A 23,382-nucleotide genomic window follows, 5' to 3' on the forward strand; every position below is an offset into this window, starting at 1 on the left:
ACGATGAAATTCAATATCGCCTCCAATGTTCCAGCTCAGCCTTTGGCCAACTGAGGAAAAGAATATTTGAGAACCAGGATCTCAAACCCAAGACTAAGACCATGGTTTACCGGGAAGCAGTGATCCCTGTGCTCCTATGTTTCAGAGACTGGGACAATGTACAGCAGGCACTTCAAATCACTGGGGAAGTACCACCAGCAGCGTCTTTGCAAGATCCTCCAAGTCCGGGAGGCAAGACAGCAGCCCAACAGCAGCATCCTCTCCCAAGCCAACTTGCCCAGCATCGAGGCACTAATCGCTCAAAACCAGATCCGTTGAGTGGGACATGTTGTTCTTATGCCTGACACCAGACTCCTGAAGCAACTGCTCTACTTGGAACTCAGTCATGGCAGGATCGTCTCAGGAAGACAGCTATAGGGATATCCTCAAAGCATCCCTGAAGAAGTCAAACATACCTGCCAACTCATGGGAGACTCTGGCTTGTGCCAGACCAAAATGGAGAAGGGTCATTTGGGAAGGCTCCGAATACAGAGGTACTTCATTGGGAACATGCAGAAACGAAGACAAAGCATCAGAAGGAGCGCAAACCTCCAAACAACTCATCTATCCAACCCTTCAAGCATCATCTTTCCCACATGCGGCTGTCTGCATATCGTGCATTGAGCTTATCAGGCATCTCAGAACTTATCGAACTGGAATGGAAGCAAATTACCCTTGACACCGAGGGACTGCCTAAGAGAGATATTGTTCCAGTGACTACTCTCCAGGTTATCTGCAGCTTTTGAGATGCTACCGATGTAAAACGTGGGGTACGACTGCTCAGCAGTTAAAGTGTCCCATTTATTGTAAAAACATGCAAGTCTTTCAGTTCCTGATCACTGTCCTGTAGGCGTCAGATCATCACAAGGTATATCACTGTGTTTAATCAATGCTGCTCTTTCGAGCTCTCCTTTCACCAGATCAGCACTTGGGATGAGATCTTTCCACTGGATCCACAATCAGATAAACATTTCCCAAGTCAGTGGGAGGAAAGTAACAGAGGTGTGTCAGCTGATAAAAGAAACTACTGAATGATAAACACAACATAACCTTGGATCCTGGCACTGGTAGGCCATTACAGCATTTTCTAGTAACAGGTTTGCCACGGAGACTGGCAGGTGTACAGTTTGTACTTAATGTAAGCCACAGCAAAACAACACAAAGGCAGACTGCTGTCTTCAAGGAACCACACACCAATGGACATCAGAGCTGCCTTCATTCACCTGTTGCAGATTTCTACCTTCTCATCATTAAGGTAGTGCTGTAAGCAGGATCCCATGGATTACAGGACAGAAGGATTCATTAAATCAAATGGATTCAGTTGAGGGACACATTGCTAAATGACAATCTGAGTGCTACTACTTCCAAGTTACTTTAAGGGCTGCTTCTCATTTCAATATCTGTTCTCAACTGAGCTTAGCTGAGCTTAACCAATCAGAATAACCATTCACGACTAGCAGAAGAAAGATTTCCTGAAGGCACCTGAAGAGGTGGCAATTTCTGAAATGATGAGAAAAACTAAGAGACATGGTATTGAAGGGAATGTAACCACTTGAAAGAGGTAGCTGGGTGAAAGTGGAGAGTAGGGCATTGTAAATGCTTTCAGGTTGGCAGGATCCCAGAGATCTGAGCTGGGAGCTCTTTTGTTTTTCTATTTATGTAAATGGGATTGCTGCAAATGCAAGTTGAATGATATCAAAATTTGTTGATAACGTCAAATTAGCAGCCCTAGCAACCTGACAAAGAATGCAGACATTTTCAGAACAGAGACAATGAAGAGAGTTGGGGCCCTGAACCCTATTGGGAGGCTGGACCTTCAGTAGAGGGCTAATGAAGTGTTCCAGTTTTCCAAAAAATTCCATTCAATCAACCACCTGAGGATTCACCTCACTAGTAGCGTTAATACTAGGCACCTCTCACCCAGCAGCATTAATGGTCAGGCACCTCTCAATCAGCAGGGTTAATACTCAGGCACCTCTCACCCAGCAGCATTAATGGTCAGGCACCTCTCAGTCAGCAGGGTTAATATTCAGGCACCTATCACCCAGCAGGGTTAAAGCTCAGGGACCTCTCACCCAGCAGTGTTAATGGTCAGGCACCTCTCACCCAGCAGTGTTAATGGTCAGGCACCTCTCACCCAGCAGTGTTAATGGTCAGGCACCTCTCACCCAGCAGGGTTAATGCTCAGACACCTCTCAGTCAGCAGAGTTAACGCTAAGGCACCCAATAGAGTAAGTGCCAAGCTATTATTGCACAATTATACTTTGATTTTAAGCTGCAACAAAGAGCTGGTGGCACTGCCCCTTTAAATGGAATTTCAACCTGTTTGAATTTAACTTTAATATTCCCACCGATGAATTTAGTCATGTTTAAGGAAGCAGTTCTCTTTCCCTGGTTGGCTGTGCTCCGATGCGCTGGGAATCTGTAAGATTCCACGCCACCAGCCGCAGCCTCCCGACTACAGGAAGATGAGGCACTGACTCAGACAGAGACGGTGAGACGGGACATCACAGACTCCTGCTATATGAAGACAAGTAGCTTTCAGCAAGACTGTGACCCAGCTCAGTCACAGCGAAGCTCTTGACTGCAGACAGCTCTGTAGGAACACTCGAAGTGGTAAGTGTACGTTTCTCTCTTTCTGTGTTTAGTGTTGAGGAGCACATAGCGGGGGCGTCAGAGCTTCAAGACAAGGTTAATTGTGCGCCTACCGATTAGATTTTGCATAAAACAGCCCTTTTGTTCTGGAGTGTTGCCATGTTCGACCCAGAGGCTGTCTGATTGATGCATTTAGTACTTTATGTGCAGAGTGCACAATCTGTGCGTAGGACTGGATCTGTTCGGGAAGGAACACATCAGAGTTCTCTGAAGGTCACTATTGAGCAGATGGGTTAAACGTTTGATAAAGTTTCAGCCTTGCCATTCACTGGATTATACAGATTCACTCAATAGACCACAGTATTAGAACATCAGTCTGTTTCACTGAAAGTTATATTTGTTTTGACAGGCATCAGCTTTAGATTTTCTAACTCTGGAACTTAGAAATTCCACCATTCTGAAAAAAGGATTAGGGAACCATGTTGAGTGCAGCTTAAGTGACTGGATGGAGTAGCCCATTGGCGTCACTGGATGGATGAATGTATGAGTATAATATTGCAGACACACGCAAGCGTTCGGGAAGACATCCAGACACAAATGCCACACACACACACTGATGGTACTTGCATCATGTAGCTATTTTGTGGAAATGGGACACCTAAATACTAAACAAAGATCATTTCTGAAGGATTCTCATCAAGGGCATCATTTCCAGTGATTGGCAAGTGACACTTAATTTCTCAGTCAGATACAGCACATTTAGATGCAGAGCAAAACTCCCTCTATCTCCCTCTACAATTTACTTCAGCTCAAGCTCAAACATCACCTCCCAGCGTTTTCCAGTATCCACACCAGTTATCCCAGGGCCTCCTTGAGTGAGGCCTCCTCTTTCGAGTTGAAATAGAGATGGTTTTGTGCCCACTCATGAAACCCTGACTATTTTAAGTTTATGTCATGAAAGACCCTTGCATCTAACTGATAGACACCATCATTAACCAGTTTGCACTGGATGTGAATCCCGAACAGAGGTGAAGGGCTAAGTTTTTTTTAATTCAGTCATGGGATGTGGGCTTTGCTGGCTAGGCCAGCATTTATTGCCCATCCCTAGTTGACCTTGAGAAGGTGGTGGTGAGCTGTCTCCTTGAATTGCTGCAGTCCATGTGGTGTAGGTACACCCACAGTGCTGTTAGGGAGGGAGTTCCAAGGTTTTGACCCAGTGACAGTGAAGGAACGGCGATATATTTCCAAGTCAGGATGGTGAGTAAGTTGGAGGGGAACTTCTAGGTGGTGTGTTCCCATCTATCTTCTGCCCTTGTCCTTCTAGATGGTAGTGGTTGTGCATTTGGAAGGTGCTGTTGAAGGAGCCTTGGTGAATTCCTGCAGTGCATCTTGTAGATGGTACACACTGCTGCTACTGTGCGTCGATCATGGAGGGAGTGAATGTTAGTGGATGTGGTGCCAATCAAGCGGGCTGCTTTGTCTTGGATGGTGTCAAGTGGGGAGTATTCCACCACATTCCTGACTTGTGCCTTGTAGATGGTGGACAGGCTTTGGGGAGTCAAGAGGTGAGTTACACATTGCAGGATTCCTAGCCTCTGACCTGCTCTTGTAGCTACACTATGTACACGGCTAGTCCAGTTCAGTTTCTGGTCAACAGTAACCCCCAGGATGTTGATAGTGGGGTACTCAGTGATGGTAATGCCATTGGACATCAAGGGGAGGTGGTTGGATTTTCTCCTGTTGGCGACGGTCATTGCCTGACACTTGTGTTGTGCAATTGTTACTTGCCACTTGTCAGCCCAAGCCTGGATATTGTCCAGGTCTTGCTGCATTTGGACAAGGACTGTTTCAGTATCAGATAGTGGTATCTATCTCACTGTGACATCCAATTCCAATTCAAGTACATTTTAACCTAAGGAATTGTTGCCAAAAGTTTTAGAATTACTTCTTCATGGAAAGAAAACGAGCAGCAAGCACAACACAAAAGGAACAAACTAAATGATGCTATTCCTCTCTTTATGCCAATACAATAATGTACATTTCTGTGCAAGGTGTCCCTGTATCTAAGAAACGTTATTAGGCTTGAATGTCAGACTGAAGCAGTTGCACCTTTAAGAGAATTTGGTGCTGGTTGTCCTGGTAACCTGTGCATACATATCATTCAATTTATAAAATGCAATGTTCATTATTGACTGTTGATTAATGATAGATAATGCCAGCACAGTGCAGTCATGATTTTCACTGTTTAGATGTTCAAAAGTCCCAATAATGTGACCAACAGGATTTAGTATTCAATTTTCAACCATTGTTCTCATTGAATTCATACTGGGCACCTCAGTAACTCTTGGAGGAACAGAAGATTTAAGTCAACACAAAAACAGAAACAGAAATACCTGGAAAAACTCAGCAGGTCTGGCAGCACTGGCGGAGAAGAGAACAGTTGACGTTTCAAGTCCTCATGGCCCTTCAACAGAACTAAGTAAAAATAGGAAAGGGGTGGAATATAAGCTGGTTTAAGGGGTGGGGGGGGAGAAAGGGGGTATTGTGGGACAAGCAAGCAATGATAGGAGGAGATAACCAAAAGATGTTCTTTTTAGTTTGGATTTCCAGCATCCGCAGTTTCTTGTTTTTATCTAGAAGATTTAAGTCAACTTGCAGCTTACTCAAAGGATGCAGTAAACTCAGGAACAGTGGAACAGGTGCCCTTCTGCCTATTTACAATTAGACATTAGGTGGTACTGAAAAAACCTATAACTTACCTCACGTAGAACCATAGTAATAGGAGTAGATCAGTTAGCCCCTCAAGCCTTTTTAAAATTCTTTTACAGGAAGTGGGCATTGCTGGCTAGGCTAGAATTTGTTGCCATCCTTAATTGCCCTTGAGAAGGTGGTGGTGAGCTGTCTTCTTGAACCACTGCGGTCCATGTGGTGTAGGTACACCCACAGTGTTGTTAGGGAGGAAGTTCTAGGATTTTGATTCAGAGACAGTGAAGGAATATAGTTCCAGGTCAGGATGGTGTGTAGCTTGGAAGGGAACTTGCAGGTGGTGGTGTTCTCATGCATCTGTTGCCTTTGTCCTTTTAGGCAGTCGAGGTCTTGGGTTTGCGAGATGCTGTCGAAGGAATGCTCCACCATTCAATTAGATCATGGGTGATCTGCACAGCAACTCCATTTACCTACATTTGCACCATATCCCCTGATATGTCATTTCTGGTTCAGTTGGTAGCACTCTGGCACCTGAGTCAGAAGGTTGTGAGTTCAAGTTGTTCTTCAGGATTTGAGCACAAAATTCTAGTGTAGCACTGAAGAGGTGATGTCATTTTTCCGAGGACATGTTAAATTGAATCTCTCTCAGGTGGATATAAAAGATTGCATGGCACTATTTCAAAGAAGGGCAGGGGATTTATGCCGAGTGTCCTGGCCAATGTTTATCCCTCAACCAATATTACAAAAACAGGTTCTAGGATAATTATCACATTGCTGTTTGTGTGAGTCTGATGTGCACAAATTGGATGCTGCGTTTCCCACAAAGCAATCCTTCAAAAGTATTTAACTGGCTGTAAAGTACTTTTGAGTTGTTTAATGGTTGTGAAAGGTGTTATATTAATGCAAGTCTTTCTTTCTTATATTCTTTCCCAACAAGGATCTATCAATTTGACTCTTGAAATTTCCAACAGACTCCCAGCATCCGCAGCATTTTGTGAGATGAAAGTTTCAGTTTTCAAGTGGAAATAATATCTCTATGGCTACTCTATCATAATCTTAAAATAACTGAGGGCATCCCTCAACTGATTTAAACAGCCTCAACCTCTCAGTTCTGCTATCGCCGGTGTTTTTTTTTAAAAAAACTGTGATGGGTTTTTAAACATTCTTTAACAGGATGTGGGTGATGCTGGCTAGGCCAGGATTTATTGCCGTCCATAATTGCCCTTGAGAAGGTGGTGGTGAGCTGCCTTCTTGAACCGCTGCAGTCCATGTGGTGTAGGTTCACCCACAGCGCTGTTAAGGAGGGAGTTCCAGGATTTTGACCCAGCGACAGTGAAGGAATGGGCGATATATTTCCAAGCCAGGATGGTGTGTGGCTTGGAAGGGAACTTCCAGGTGGTGGTGTTCCCATGTGTCTGCTGCCCTTGTCCTTCTAGATGATAGCAACTGTGGGTTTGGAAGGTGCTGTCTAAGGAGGCTTGGTGAGCTGTTGCGGGGCATCTTGTAGATGGTACACACTGCTGCTATAGTTTATTGGTGGTGGAGGGATTGGATGTTGAAGGTGGTGGTTGGGGTGCCAATCGAGCAGGCTGCTTTGCCCTGGATGGTGTCAAATTTCTTGAGTGTTGTTGAAGCTGCACTCAAATTCCATCACACTCTGACTTGTGCCTTTTAGATGGCAAACAGGCTTTGGGGAGTTAGAGGGCAAGTTACTCTCCACAGAATTCCCAGTCTCTGACCTGCTCTTGCAGCTACAGTATTTACATGGCTGGTGTAATTATGTTTCTGTCAATAGTAATCCCCAGGATATTGATAGTGAGGGATTCAGCGATGGTAATGCCATTGAAGTCAAGGGGAGATGGTTGGATTTTCTCTTGGAGATAGTCATTGCCTGGCATTTGTGGCATGAATGTATTGTAGAATTTAATGGTATTTGTAATGAGTAGGGGTAGAATATTAACTTTCTGGATTTCTGGGATGCTGTTCAATGGTAGTGTGTTGGACAGATTTTCTCTCTGATCACTGTTCCTTCTCAATCCCATAAGAGTTATGAAACCAAATACAATTAAACACCTTTTTTATGTGAGTACTGCGGAATTGCTGCCCATTCTGGTGGAGTAAAGCCCGTATCAGGAGGGTTAGTGTTTGCGTGATGTTACCGATGAACATCTACTGAAGTCTCTAGTTCAATTCCTCAGCAGCTTGTGCCTGAATGGATTCACCTTGGGAGTACAAAAATCCAGCTCGCAGCACAATTAACTGGGTCCAAACAAGGCCAACTTTCACCGCAAAAGCTTGGGCAGTACCCTTTCAATTCGAATTGTGTTCACAGTGACGACTGATACCCCTGGGCGAAGTCTGCACTTCAGTGAAGTGAATAATCATTTTGAAGACGATGATTCCCACCCTGTGTGGTTGTCAGGTTGGTTGTGTGGCCCATGGGTTGGGTAAGGGTTCTGGCAGGAACTTTTACTCCTCAGTAAAAGGAGCTTTCTCAAAGATAAAAGCAAAAAACTGCGGATGCTAGAAACCCAAAACAAAAACAAAAATACCCGGAAAAACTCAGCAGATTTGACAGCATCTGCAGACAGGAACACAGTTAATGTTTTGAGTCCATATGTAGTTCTTTAACAGAATGAGGTGAAATATAAGCTGGTTTAAGGGGGGGTGGGATAGTTAGAACTGGATAACAAGGCAAAAGAGAGAGACGGAAATCCTGTCGGAGAGAAGAGCAAAACTTCTTCAAGGTAGGCATTCCTTGAAGAGAAGTGCCAGTCAATAAAACACTAAGATAAAAGCAAAAAACTGCGGATGCTGGAAATCCAAAACAAAAACAAAAATATCTGGAAAAGCTCAGCAGGTCTGATGCCGAGTTTTTCCAGGTATTTTTGTTTTTGTTTTGAGCTTTCTCAAAGGCCTGATTACTCGGTTGATACCCATTTCTATGATGGGAAAGACGCACATAGTCAATAACCATCTCCTCCAGAGACTGTAATGAGCTGCCGGCTGAGATTCACTGTTTACCGAGCTGAATAGACCCTTATGTCTACTGCTGGTGCTGCGGAGCATCTTTGGGTACCTAGTAGCCCAGGCAGGAGGCAGTCCCAATCTGGCTGCATTGGGTGAGATGTTGACAGTGCTCTCGGGGGCAGTCTGCTTGGCCCCAGTTTCCTTTTTTTGATACAGGCAGTTAATTACCACCCAAGACCTACTAATTCCCTCTGCAGAAGAGTACCTGCTGGGAACATGCCTGTTCTTGGGCTGGTTCGGTGGGCCGGTAGAGGTTCTCGGTGAAATAGCTCTCCTATTTGAATGTAATTTGAAGTGTTCCTGCAAAAAAATCGAGATCCTCTCAAACTGGATTATCAGGGCCTTGTTATAGGCACTTTGGTAATGGAGGAAATCACAATTTAGGTGCAGGGTTTTACTGTTAAAGAAGCTGTATTATTAATTAACTATTAGTGAATTAATGAAACGGACAGGGCGGTGGTGGGGTGGTTGGGGGCGGGGGAGGTGGGGGTGTGGGGGGGTGGGCGGTGGGGGCTTTAATTAAATCAAGCTGCAAATATTGCAGCATTAACTATCTGGCCAGTTCACTGTAAACGCTTAACACATCAAATTGTCCTAAAAGGCTGCCTGTGGTCTGAGGAAGCTAGAAAGTGTTTAATCAGACAACCGCTTCCATTAAATTGCCACTTCTTAACATGAACAGTAATAGCCTGGATCTGAATTATTAGTGGATGTGGTGCCCAAAGAGATATGTTAGGCTGGGTGTCAGTGTCCACTCTACTCATTCCGCCTTTCCCAGGGAGGGTTTAAAACACCAAGAAACAATTTAAATCCAGGAGTTTGGATTTCAAAATCCTGGTATATCCCAGGATTGACTCCAAATTCAAGGTTTCAATTCATATTAGCTGGTTAGTTTGATATGAACAGTCACTCAGTGTCCAGCACCATCTCTGGCTGACCAGTAATCTCTGAGTGACCTTGTGATAATTATAGCTCCCCATTGCTAATTGGACCAAGATCAGCACAATCGGGTTTGTTAAACATATGCTTCATGTTTGTCTTCTGACTCCTTTTTAAAAACATTGTTTGAAAACAAAACAAGGTAGTGAGTGAAGTGTGATGCATAAGCTGGATGTCGAATTCCCACCTTCTGCTTTTTAATTATCTTTTGTCAGTTCAGATCAAGTCAGAAAAAAGAAAGTGCTGCTTCTCATTTGATTGTAATCGCCTCACAGAAGAAAGGAAAAGGCTGAATGGGTAAAAAAATCATTCAGCTGATTATTACTGGAGTTTGTACATTGTTCTCCAGTCACTGCTTTCAGATGCTATTGCTGCATCAGCGGTTTGAGAATGACTGGTGTGCTCTGGGATGTTTCACAAGCAGAATATCACAACCAGGTAAGAACATAAGAAATAAAGGCAAACCGTAGGGACCATACAGCCCTTTGAGCCCACTTCACCATTCAAAACGAATGAGGCATGACGACCTTATGCCTCAACTCGACTTGCCTATCTGCTCCCAATATCCCTTGATTCCTTGAGAGACCACATTTCTGTCTATCTCAGCCTTAAGTAAACTCAACATCCACAACCATATGAAAATAAGAACAAATCTGGAACAGGAGCAGATCATTCAGCCCCTTGGGCCTACTCCACCATTTGATAAATTTATGGCTGATCTGATTGTGGGTTTCCTTTCTTACCTACCCCCTCTACCCTTTGACTTTCTTATCAGTCAAGGATCTATCTTAACTCAGCCTTAAAAATATTCAATCACTCTGCCTCCACTGCTTTCTGGCAAAGAGTATTATAAAGACTAATGAACCTCTGAGAGAAACAAATTCTCTTCATCTCTGTCAGAAATGGGAGACTCCTTATTTTTAAACTGTGTCCCATAGAATCTACTATAGAGGACATGATAAATGGACACTTGGATAATAATGATCTGATTCGGCATAGTCAACATAAATTTATGAACAGAAAATCATGTTTGACGAACCTGTTGGAGTTTTTTGAGGATTTTACGAACAGAATTGGTAAAGGGAAAGCAGTGGACATAGTATACTTGGATTTTCAGAAGGCTTTTGATAAAGTCCCCCACAGGAGGTTGATTAACAGAATTAAAGCACATGGGGTAGGAGGTAATATACTGGTATTGATTAAGGATTGGCCAGCAGGTGGAAAAAAAAGTGTAGGAATAAAGGGTTCATTTTTGTGTTGGCAGGCTGTGACTAGTGGGGTATCGTAAGAATCAATACTTGGGCCCCAGTTGTTCACAATACATATATCAATAATTTGTATGTGGAGACTAAATGTAATATTTCCAAGCTAGACGGGAATGTGTGTTGTGAGAGAGATGTAAAGCAGCTACAGGAGGATTTGAACAGACTTAGTGAGAATAGACAATTCTAAAGATTAACAACCCTTTGAGGAAAGAAATTTCTTCTAATTTCAGTCCTTGACTCTTATCGTGAGACTGTTTCAGCCCCCAGTCCCCATTCTAGATTTCCCAGCCAGTGGACCCATAGAAACACATGGGGCAGAATTTTTCCCTGGACAGGCAGGCTCGGCAGGGGCGAGCGGGAGTGGTCAGGAAGCTGATCGCCACCTGTGATCGGGCCCAATAAAGCCCACCCAGCATGAAACACGTGCTGCAGCGCTCAGCACTGCCTGGGTCAGGGCAGGTGGAAGGTGAGCCGCAAGTTGCACGCAATGACAGCTCCCTGAGGCACAAGGCTACCTCTCAGGGAGCTGAAGATTTAAAAAATGATAAATGAAGAATTTTAAAATATTTTTAAAAAAAGTCCCCTCATTTGACGCTGTCACATGAGCAGGGACGTGTTATGAATTAAGTGTTAAAATTTTTATTTAATTTTGAATTGCTGTTGGAAACCTCATCCCGCCTGTGGATGAGGTTCCCTAAAATATCCAAAGGCTGCTTGGCCTTTTTTGCCTGCCTGCCAATCGTAAGGTTAGAAGGGCAGCGAAAAATTTAATCCAGTTGGTACATTAGTGGCCTTAATAGGTCTGTTAATTGTCGGCAGGGGCGCTGCCAACTCCCGCTCGCGCCCGCCAATCAAAATATCGTGCGAGTGTGCGATGATGTCAGAAAATTTGCCCGACGTCATCGCGTGTCATTTTACACTTGTTTAGTTGGTTAGGTGCGCACCCGCCTGATGAGCGAAAAGTCCTGGCCATGACCTGACAGCGCAGGTACACAGGGACTGGGAGCAGGAACCGAAAAATACTAAACACAATGACACACACAGCACCCTGAAGCCAACAACAGCATTTTTATGTAGCATCTTTAACACAATATAACATCCCAAGGTCCTTCACAGGGACACCAAAAAACAAAATATAACACTGAGCCATATAGGGAGATATTAGGGCAAATAACCAAAAGCTTGGTCAAAGAGGGGAGTTTTAAGTAGCATCTTAAACGAGGAAAGCAAAGTGAAAGATGGAGAGGTTTAAGGTGGGAATTCCAAAGCTTAGGGCCCAGGCAGCTGAAGGCATGGCCAGCAATAGTAAAGTGATTAAAATCAAAGATGCTCAGGAGACCAGAATGAAAGGAGTGCAGATATCTTGGAGGTTTTGGGGGCTGGAGAAGATTATAACAATAAAGAGGGATGAGTATATGGAGGATTTTGAAAACAAGGTTGAGAATTTTAAAATCGATGCGTTGCTTAACTAGGACCCAGTGTAGATTGGTGGTAAACAAGACTTTGTACAATTTAAGATTTCGGCAGCAGAGTTTTGAATGAACTCAAGTCTATGGAGGATAGAATGTGGGAGGCTGGCCAGAAATCCATTAAAATAGTCAAATCTGGAGATAACAAAGCATGGATGAGGGAGGAGGCAGCAGATAAAACAGCTGGTGGTCCCCCAGAGCAGGGCCCGGAGGCAGTTCGAGAGGAGCGGCGGCCTTGTTAAGATTTAAAATGAGCGGGAGCTGAGAGAGTGGAAATTTAAAAAAAGCGGGAGCTGAGAGTCAGAGCAGAGATTTTAAAAGGGCAGGGGCTGGACTCGGGGCTGAAAACGGCACAAGGACATCACAATTCAAAAAGTGATGTGATGCAGGAGAGGCAGCTGATTGGTAAGTAGAGTCAGATGAATGCTACTTTTTCTATGAATTAAACTGCTGCAGTCCATTAGCTTAAACAAAATAAAGTGAGGACTTTGGACTGTAGTGGGAGTGCCTGGAGTGGAGTAAGGCCCCTAGCATAATTAGTATTCTTTAAAAGGAGTAACTAATGAGCTTAGTCTAAAGGGAAGTCATGGCAGCAGCGCTTGCACCCATGATATGCTCCTCCTGCACTATGTGGGAAATCATGGACATTTTCTGTGTCCCTGGAGACCATGTGTGCAGGAAGTGTGTCCAGCTGCAGCTACTGGCTAACTACATTTCGGAGCTGGAGCTGTGGGTGGATTCACTGTGGACCATCTGCAATGCTGAGATTATAATGGGCAGCACGTTCAGTGAGGTGGTCACACCACAGGAAAAGACTGAACAGGCAGAAAGGGGATGCGTGACCACCAGACAGAGTAGAGGAAGGCAGGCAGTACAAGAGTCCCCTGTGGCCATCTCCCCCCTCTAACAGATATACTGTTTTGGATATTGTTGGGGGAGACGACTTCTTAAGAGAATGCAGCAGGATCCAAGTCCATGGCACCATGGGTAGCTCTGCTGCACAAGAAGGGAGGAAGAAGAGTGGCAGGGCTATAGTGATAAAGGATTCAATAGTAAGGGGAACAGGCAGGCATTTCTGCAGCTGCAAAAGTGACTCCAGGATAGTATGTTGCCTCCCTGGTGCCCGGGTCAAGGATTTCTCGGAGAGGCTGCAGAGAATTCTGAAGGGGGAGGTTGAACAGCCAGTGGTCGTGGTGCATATTGGTACCAATGACATAGGTTAAATAAAAGGGATGAGATCCTACAAGCTGATTATAGGGAGTTAGGACGTAAATTAAAAAGTAGGACCTCAAAGGTAGTAATCTCAGGATTACTACCAGTGCCACACGTTAGCAAGAGTAGAAATAACAGGATATATTAGATGAACATGTGGCTGCAGAAATGGTGTAGTGGGGGAGAGATTCAGATTCCTGGGACATTGTGATTGGTCCTGGGGAAGGTGGGACCAGTACAAACAGGACGGGTTGCATCTGGGCAGGACCGGGACCAATGTCCTTGGGGGACTGTTTGTTAGTGCAGCCAGGGAGTGTTCAAACTAGAATGGCAGAGGGATGGGAACCTGAGCAGGGAGACAGAGGAGGGGGAAACAAGGATAGAAATGAAAGTCAGAAAAGTAAGAAGCAGAAATGGAAGGCAGAAAAAACAAGGGCAAGAAACAAATGAGGTCATAGTGCAAAATAAAGCTAAGGTGACTAACAAGGTTAAAAAGACAAGTCTAAAGGCATTGTATCTTAATGCGCGGAGCATTCACAATAAGGTAGATGAATTAACAGCACAAATAGATATAAACGGTTATGATATAGGTGCAATTACAGAGACATGGCTGCAGGTTGATCAAGGATGGGAACTGAACATCCAGGGGTATTCAATATTTAGGAAGCACAGACAAATAGGGAAAGGAGGTGGGTAGCATTGTTAGTAAAGGAGGAAATCAATGCAATAGTGAGGAAGAATATTGGCTCAGAAAATCATGATGTGGAATCTGTTTGGGTAGAGATAAGAAGTACCAAGGGGCAGAAAATGTTGGTGGGGGTTGTCTATAGGCCCCCAAACAGTGGTAGGGATGTAAGGGAAGGCATTAAGCAGGAAATTAGAGATACATGCAATAAGGATACAACTATACTCATGGGTGACTTTAATCTATATATAGATTGGACAAACCAAACTAGCAATAAAACTGTGGAGGAGGATTTCCTGGAGTGTGTATATGATGGTTTTTTTAGACTAATACGTTGAGGAACCAACTAGAGAGCAGGCTATCTTAGACTGGATTTTGTGCAATGAGAAAGGATTAATTAATAATCTTGTGTGAGATCCCTTGGGGAAGAGTGACCATAAAACGATAGAATTGTTCATTAGGATGGAGATTGAAGAAGTTGAATCTGAAACTAAGGTCTTGAATCTAAATAAAAGGAACTATGAGGCTAAGAGGTGCAAGTTGGCAATGATGGATTGGGGAACCTTATTATAAAGGGTTGACCGTGGATAAGCAATGGCTAATATTTAAGGAACGTATGCATGAATTACAACAATTATTCATTCCTGTCTGGCACAAAAGTAAAACAGGAAAGGTGGCTCAACCGTGGCTTACAAAAGAAGTTAGGGATAGTATTAGATCCAAAGAGAAGACAGATAAAATTGCCAGAATCGCAGTGAGCCTGAGGATTGGGAGCAGTTTAGAATTCAGCAAAAGTGGACAAAAAGATTGCTAAAGAAGGGGAAAATGGAATATGAGAGTAAACTTGCAAGGAAAATAAAAACTGACTGTAAAAGCTTCTATAAATACGTGAAGAGAAATAGATTAGCGAAGACAAATGTAGATGCCTCACAGTCAGAAATAGAGGAAATTATAATGGGGAACAAAGAAATGGCAGAAGAAGTGAGCACATATTTTTGTTCTGTCTTCACAATAGAGGACACAAATAATTTCCCAGAAATGTTAGGGAACCAAGGGTCTAGTGAGAGGGAGGATTTGAAGAAAATCAGTATTAGTAAAAAAATCTTGCTAGAGAAATTAATGGGATTAAAGGCTGAAAAATCTCCAGGGCCTGATAATCTACATCCCAGAGTATTAAAGGAAGTGGCCCTGGAAATATTAGATGCATTGGTGGTCATCTTCCAAAATTCTATAGTCTCTGGAGCAGTTCCTACAGATTGGAGGGTGACAAATGTAACCCCACTATTTAAAAAAGGAAGGAGAGACAAAACAGGGAATTACAGACCTGTTAGCCTAAGATTAGTAGTGGGGAAAATGCTAGAGTCTATTATAACAGACGTGGTAACAGAACACTTGGAAAACACTAATGGGATTAGACAAAGTCAGCATGGGTTTATGAAAGGGAAATCATGCTTAACTAATCTACTGGAGCTTCTTGAGGATGTAACTAGTAGAATAGATAAGAGAGAACCAGTGGATGTGGTGTATTTGGATTTCAAGAAGGCTTTCGATAAGGTCCCACATAAGAGGTTAGTGGGCAAAATTAAAGCACATGGGATTGGGGGTAATATACTGGGATGGATTGAGGATTGGTTAACAGACCAGAAATAGAGAGTGGGAATAAATGAGTCTTTTTCCAGGTGGCAGGTGGTGACTAGTGGTGTACTGCAGGGATCAGTACTTGGGCCCCAGCTATTCACGATATATATAAATGACTTGGAAGAAGGAACCAAATGCAATATTCCAAGTTTGCTGGCGACACAAAACTGGGCAGGGTTGTGAGTTGTGAGGAGGATGCAAGGAGGCTTCAGGGTGATTTAGACAAGTTGTGTGTGTGGGCAAACACATGGCAGATGCAGTATAACGTGGATAAAGTGAAGTTAGATGCTTTGGTGTAAAAAACAGAAAGGCAGAGTATTATTTAAATGGTGTTGTATTGGGAAATGTGGATGTACAAAGGGATTTGGGTGTCCTTGTACACCAGTCAATGAAAATAAATAGACAGGTACAGCAAGCAATTAGGAAGGCAAATGGTACCTTGGCCTTCATTGCAAGAGGATTTGAGTTCAGAAGTAGGGATGTCTTACTGCAGTTATACATGGCCTTAGTAGGACCACACCTGGAGTATTGCATGCAGTTTTGGTCTCCCTTCCTAAGAAAGGATATGCTTGCCATAGAGGGAGTGCAGGGAAGGTTCACTAGACTGATACCAGGGATGGCAGGACTCTCATAGGAGGAGAGATTGGTTTGACTGGGCCTGTATTCACCACAGTTTAGAAGAATGAGAGGGGATCCGGTTGAAATGTATAAAATTCTAATAGGGCTAGATACAGGGAGGATATTTCCCCTGGTTGGGGAGTCTAGAATCAGGGGCCACAGTCTCAGGATACGGGGCAGGCCATTTAAGACTGGGATAAGGAAAAATTTCTTCACTCAGAGGGTGGTGAACCTATGGAATTCTCTACCACAGAAAGCTATGGAGGCAGGATCACTGAGTATACTCAAGAAAGAAATTGATAAATATTTGGATATTAGGGGTATCAAAGTGTATGGAGAGAAAACGGGAATATGACGTTGAGATAGAGGATCAGCCATGATCATATTGAATGGCAGAGCAGGCTCAAAATGCCGAAAGGCCTACTTTTACTCCTAGGGCAGAATCTTCTGTTCGGTGTGCAAGGGTGGGCCCCGCACACTGACAAGTAAAATGATGCACGGTGACAATTAACCAATTGGACAGGGCTGCCCGTTCAACCTTAAGGTTGGCGGGCAGGCGAAGAGCCCAGGCGGCCTTTGCATTTTTCATGAAACGTCAGTCACGGGCGGGATGAGGTTTCATGAACGTTTTATTAATTAAATTAAAATTTTCATGAAAATTCATGAACATGTCCCAGCTCATGTGACACTGTCACATGAGGGGACATGTCCGAATAATTTTATTTTTTATTTTTTCAATGTTTCATTTTGATCTTAATCTCCCTGAGGCAGCTCTGTGCATCAGGAAGACTTCTACATTCTCCCTCCTCCTCCCACCTGCACAGGTAGCGCTGAGTGTAAAATGGCGGCGTGCAGCCGATCGTGGGCTGTGATTGGCTCCGCGCCTGCTCCCAACCAGCCCGCCTGATGGGGAGAAAATTCTCCCCCTAGTTTCCATGTTTCTATGTTTCAGCTGCAGGTGAGCTGAGACAGTGGTGGAGTCAGGTGACATTATGGAGGTAGAAATAGATAGTTTTAATGATGGCATGGATATGTGGCTGGATGCTCATTTTGGTGTCACATATGACACCAAGTTTATGACCAGTCTGGTTCAACCTCAGACTGTTGCCAGGGAGAGGGATAAAGCCAGTGGCTATGGAATGGAGTTTTCAACAGAACCAAAGACAATGGCCTTCCTAATATTTAATTGGAGGAAATTTCTGGGTGTTGGACAAGCAGTCTGACAACTTAAAAACAGTGGAAGAATTGAGAGAGGTATTGATGAGGTAGAGTTGGGTGTCATCAATGTACATATGGAAACTAATGTTGCTGAGGGGCAGAATGTAGATGAGAAATAAGAGGAGACCTTGTAGGCTACTAGAGGTAACCGTGCAGAAGCCTGACTTAGCCCTAGTCTCAGCTCATCTGCTGATGAAACCCTCATTCAGGCCTCTAGACTTAACTATTTCTATGCACTCCTGGCTGGTCCCACATTCTAGCTTCCATTAACTTGAGGTCATCCAAAACTCTGCTGCCTGTGCCCTAACTTGCACCATGTCCCTTTCACCAATCACCCCTATGCTTGCTGACCTACACTGGCTTCTGGTCAAGCAACAATTGATTTAAAAATTTTTATCCCTTCATGGCCTAGCCTCAGCCTATCTCTGGAGTCTCTTCTAGCCCCACAACCCTCCAAGATGTCTGTGCTCTCTAATTCTGGTCTCCTGTGCATTTCCAATTTTAATGGCTCCATCATTGGTGGATGTGCCTTCCATTTCCTAGGCCATAAACTCTGGAATACACTCCCTGCATCTCTCTGCCTCTCTCCCTCGCTTTCCTCCTTTCAAACATTCCTTAAAACCCATCTCTTTGACTAAGCTTTTGATCTTCTGACCTAATTCTCCTTATGTGGCTCTGTGTTATATTTTGTTTTATCATGCTCCTGTGAAGCACCTTGGGCGATACCTTAAAGATACTGTATAAATAGGTGTTGTCACTGTTACTGCTGTGCAAGCAAGGTTTCAACTGAATTGTACAAAGAGACAATGGGACAGAGAATGCAGGAAAATTGAAGGTATATTTGGTTGGCCAGTTAAGGAAGTGAGTGATTCTGAGGGTCTTGTTTATAGGATCAGTTGGATTCAATGTGATGTCTTCCCTGATCCAGAACATCCCCACATTCTTATCAAAGCCTTTGTCTGACACCCTGAAACATAACTTGAATCCACACCGTCAGCATTGGTGTTTGGACGCTGCTTGCCTAAACTTTCCTTCCCACTTTAAAAAAATCATTAACTCAATTATTCTGAACTACCAATTCCTCCACTTAAAAACCTGCAGCAAAGTATCAGACTCCCTCAAAAAATTATGCTCCCCATGTCTAAAATTAAGATTGTCTCAGAGCAAACACCCTTCTAAAAATTCACCAGAAATAAAACAAACGAAACCAGGTGAAGACAAATCAAAGGGGACAATTGGGAATTAAAGAAGAATGGAATAAAATATGTGAAATCAATGATTCATTTTCTGAAATATCTGAGGGAATCATGAATTTGAGATAAAAGAGCTGGTAGAAGATTAAATAAAACAGGATGGGAATGCTGAGATAAGTTCAAAGGGAGAGACAGAAATTGAAAACAATTAAAAGTAAATTGTAAAAAGGGCAAAGAAACAAAAAGACAAAAATCAGAGAAAATTATTATATGAGATAAATAATCACTGGGTCAGGGCAGTGACTGCCAATTAGTAGTCTACACACTGAGGCAATACATGTGACTCCACCCCAGCTTCATTGGGTCCTAAACTGGGAGTGGTTGATGGAATCGGGACAGGATTAATTATCCATGAACATCTCAGTATCAATGCATTTAAGTTAGCCTGGGCGAGCATATGGGGAAGAAAGCAATATAGGGTTATGCTGAGAAATTTAGGTGAGCAAAGACAGGAGGAGGCTGATTGGGCAGAATGGCCTGTTTCTGTGCTGTATATCCTACATCATCCTATATATTGAGGAGATTGCTACCTGAAGTGGCATTGAGGGTCAGTATGGAACAGTGGAGGGTAAAACTGTGAGTCTGCCCTGTCGCCCCCTCCTTTCCAATTCCCCCAGTCACTATTGTTTACAATACACACAATGCAACATCAATAATCTGGAGCTGTGAGGTTTCCTGTCCCTCTGATTTTGATTCTTTAGAGACTTTGCTTTTTTACAGCAGTGGGTGCAGCCTGGTGGATATACTCTGCCTGGTGCCTAGCAGTGTATTTTGTCTAGTGGATATTAGTGTGGTCTGTCAGGTGGATATCCCTGTTGGCTGTCTGTATGAAAAGGAAGTTATGTGAGGTTGAGGGATATAATGAGAAGGTGGATATGTAGGATTGAGTAATAGGGTGTGAAGGTAGGTAAGTAGGGTTGAGGGATGTGTTGGTGGGCAGTTGCGGTTAGAGAATATGGTAAGAAAATGGGTGGGTGGGAGCAAGGGATGTGGCAGAACAGGGGCACAAAAGCTGGCTTGTGGACCCTGCCATCGTGCCACCAAACTTGCAGGCCTAAGCACAGCTATCTGGCAGTACTCTTAAGGAAATGGTTCTTCAGGATTCAGGTCATCATGGGACCAAATGTCAAGCTGTGCCATATGCTACAAGGGCATCAGTAGGCAACCTATACCATGGCTGGTACAGACAATCACTGTCAAAGTCTCTCCTTCCCTCAACTTGCTTGTCACCACCGTCTTCCTGCTGCCCTCTGTGCAAAGTGCAGTCAGGTGCTGATTGGGCTTCCTTTCCTAATGCCGCACCCTTCTCACCAGAGGTCAACTGGGTTTTGGCTACTAAGCCTCCCTATTGCTTGGTCACACCCTCTAGTTTCCAGCCTCTATGCTCTCTTCATCAGTGGATTCTAAGCCTCAAGCAACTTTGGAAAAACTGAAATTTGCAGCCATTTTAAAGCCTAAAGACATTTTTGTACCTCGTGCAGCCACTTACTGTGAAATGACCACATTCCTTTAAATTTTTTGGTGCACAATTTCCTGCCCTGCCCATTTGGTGTGTTGCCGTCTCCAAGCCCTTTCAGACACTAGTGGGCGCTACAATGGTTGTGCCAATGCATTGCCAGTTCCCATGGCTCCTTCACTGAATATACCTCCATTGAAAATACCCCATTCAAGTACTGAACTCAATAACACAGCTGTATGATGTGTGATAAGATGGCAGAGTGACAAAGGATTAATGATCCCAGGTTTTACAGCCTTTAGGAGGACGAGCAGAAGCAGAAAGAGGTACTCTAATGCATGTTGCTGGAGAGCTGCAGAGTTGACTGTGGCTGGGTGGATTGTACTCTTGCTTCTGAGTCATAAATTGTGGGTGCATGTCTTACTGCAGAGACTTGAGCACAAAATTCAGGCTCCAGTGCAGTACCGGGGGTGTGCTGCATTGTTCAGAGGTGCTGTCTTTCAGGTAAGATGTTAAACTGAGGCCCTGCCTGCCCTCTTGGGTGGATGCAAAAAAAAAATCCCATTGTTCTATTTTAAAGAGAACAGGGGAGTTCTCTCTGGCGTCCTAGGCCAATATTTATCCCTCAGCCACTAAAACAGATTATCTGGTCATTTATCTCTGCTGTTTGTGAGATCTTTCTATGCACAAATTAGCTGCTGCGTTTTTTAACTTACAACAGGGACCATAATTCAAAATACTTTATTGGCTGTAAATTGCTTTGGGACATGCTGAGGTTGTGAAAGGTGCTATAGAAATGCAAGTTCTTACATATACTGTGGACAACAAACTATATCCTTCCCTCCAGTAGTATCACCGCGTGAAGCTTGTTATGTATAATGATGCGTGACCAGCAAGAATATAATGAACATGCCAATTACCAGTGTATATGTGGCAGGAGGTTTTAATGAGTTTTAAAAAGTACTTTTTATTGGACCAGTTTTATTGTTGGGAGCACAATTAAATGAATGACACACTCAACCTTTCTCATGATCACATCCTGTTCCTTTTAACACACACTATAACACCTTGATCTCTCCTCAAACATACTGCCAGTGGATTCACTGTATTATAATCAGGACAAAGGCCTTGCTCTATTTGCTGTATGGTGCTAATGCCCTGTTGTGGGACCTCATACATAAGCCCAGCTCAAGCAGGCGTGAGATACAAGACAGGGAATAGGTACCAGACCTAAGTAGAGGCCCAGAAGCTGAGACAAGCCTGTAGATAACAGGCTAGAAATTGAGATAGGAATAGGAGCAGAGACTGGGGAGGCCAAGGAGCAAGGGAACTGGGAGACAAGAGTGGCAGATACCATAGTATCAGCAGTAGTGGGAGGGCCTGCATACTACTCTTTGATGGATTAGTATTTACGTAGAAGATTAAAATTATGTTTACTCGGCAATTCTTATAGTTGAAGGGTTTGTCTACACAATCCAAACACTGGCCCTTGCCAATGTACATTTGGTTGGTAAACCCTGGATTGTATATTTGGAAAAGTATTACATAAACAAATAATTTTAAGGCTAAACAACTTTTGTTTAAGATGACTAACATGACTACAATCTTTTTGTAGTAGAGAGTGGTCCTTGAGTTCTACTGGGTGATCAACTGGTCTCACTGATGGCTGTTGCATCTTTTTCGATGTCCTCCTTCTTGAGGCAAGTTCCTGTTGCTCTACTCTCCAATTCAATCCTTTTCTCTTCCCTTATGTACTCTTGTACATTCTTCATAATTGAGGCTTGAGTGTCATTTGTTAAGCCTCTGTAATTGGCAATTTAGGCATTGATCATGAGTTTACGATACAAAAACAGAATTACCTGGAAAAACTCAGCAGGTCTGGCAGCATCGGCGGAGAAGAAAAGAGTTGACGTTTCGAATCAACTCTTTTCTTCTCCGCCGATGCTGCCAGACCTGCTGAGTTTTTCCAGGTAATTCTGTTTTTGTTTTGGATTTCCAGCATCCGCAGTTTTTTTGTTTTTATCTCATGAGTTTACGATAAATGATTGGCAGGCAAGCAAATGATTGAGGCAGAATACACCTCATGGGATTCATCAGACCACAAGAACTAGGAACAAGAGTAGGCCATTTGGCCCTTTGAACCCATTCCACCATTTGATAAGATCATGGCTGATCTGATTGTGGCCTCAACACTTTCCTGTCCGTGCCCCCCATAACCCTTGACTCCCTTGTTGATCATAAATCTAACACAGCCTTGAATATATTGAATGACCCAGCCTCCACCGCTTGCTGGGGAAGAGAATACCAAAGACTAACAATCCTCTATCAGAAAAAAACATCTCATCTCAGCCTTAAATGGGAGACCCCTAATTTTTAAACCAAGCCCCCTAGATTCCCCCACAAAAGGAAACATCGTCTCAGCATCCAACCAGTCAAGCCCCTTCAGGATCTTACATGTTTCAATAACATCACCTCTCACTCTTCTAAACTCTAATCGGTATAGGCCCAACCTTTCCTCATGAGATAACCCTTTCATCCCAGGAATTAATCTGGTGAACCTGCTCTGAACAGCTTCTAATGCAATTTATATCCTCATGTTATTCTTATATATCATCAACTCATATATCCTAATGACCAATATGTTATTATCAAACTAGTTCTGGGGATAAGAGTTTACAGGTACATGGATAGACTAGAGAAGCTGAGGTTATTCACCATAAAGCAGAGAAGACTAAGAGGAGATATTGTTAGAGGTGTTTAAGATCATGAAGTGTTTAAATAGTTAATGAAGAGAAACTGTTTTCAGTGGTTCCGGGGGCATTGATTCAAGGTCATTGGTTAAAAAACAGGGGTGACATGGGGAAAACCTTTATTTGTAACAATTGATTAGGATTTGGAATGCACTGCCTGATAGCATGCTGGAAATAGTACCTTTCAAAAGGGAATTTGATAAATATTTGAGGAAGAAAAAATTCAGGTATATGGGGAAAGAGCAGGGGTGTGGGACTAACTGGATGCTGTTTGAAAGAGTTTGCACAGACTCTGGGCTGAATGGCCTTCTTCTATGCCATACTATTCTATGATTCTATGAATCTATATGTCCAAATTCTATTGCCCAATCATTATTTTTTATTCTTTCATGGGATGTGAATGTCGCTGGCCAGACCAGCATTTGTGCATATCCCTAATTGTTCTTCTTAATGATTTTGTTTTTGACTGACTCCCCTACTTCCTTGGACTCTTAATTGTCACTTTGCCT

The 23,382-nt window shown here is 43.4% G+C and overlaps 1 protein-coding gene across 1 annotated transcript in view; it reads left to right on the forward strand.

Moving 5' to 3' along the window:
* Window positions 1-2,546: 2,546 nt before the first annotated feature.
* The window catches only part of cldn23l (claudin 23-like), a 47,334-nt gene continuing 26,498 nt past the window's right edge, over window positions 2,547-23,382 (forward strand). The window contains exon 1 of the mRNA XM_041212254.1: window positions 2,547-2,655. The gene's annotated coding sequence lies outside the window, so the exon portion shown is untranslated. The remainder of the gene's footprint in view (window positions 2,656-23,382) is intronic.

This window comes from Carcharodon carcharias, chromosome 19 (assembly GCF_017639515.1).
Source record: "Carcharodon carcharias isolate sCarCar2 chromosome 19, sCarCar2.pri, whole genome shotgun sequence".
Taxonomy (NCBI): domain Eukaryota; kingdom Metazoa; phylum Chordata; class Chondrichthyes; order Lamniformes; family Lamnidae; genus Carcharodon; species Carcharodon carcharias.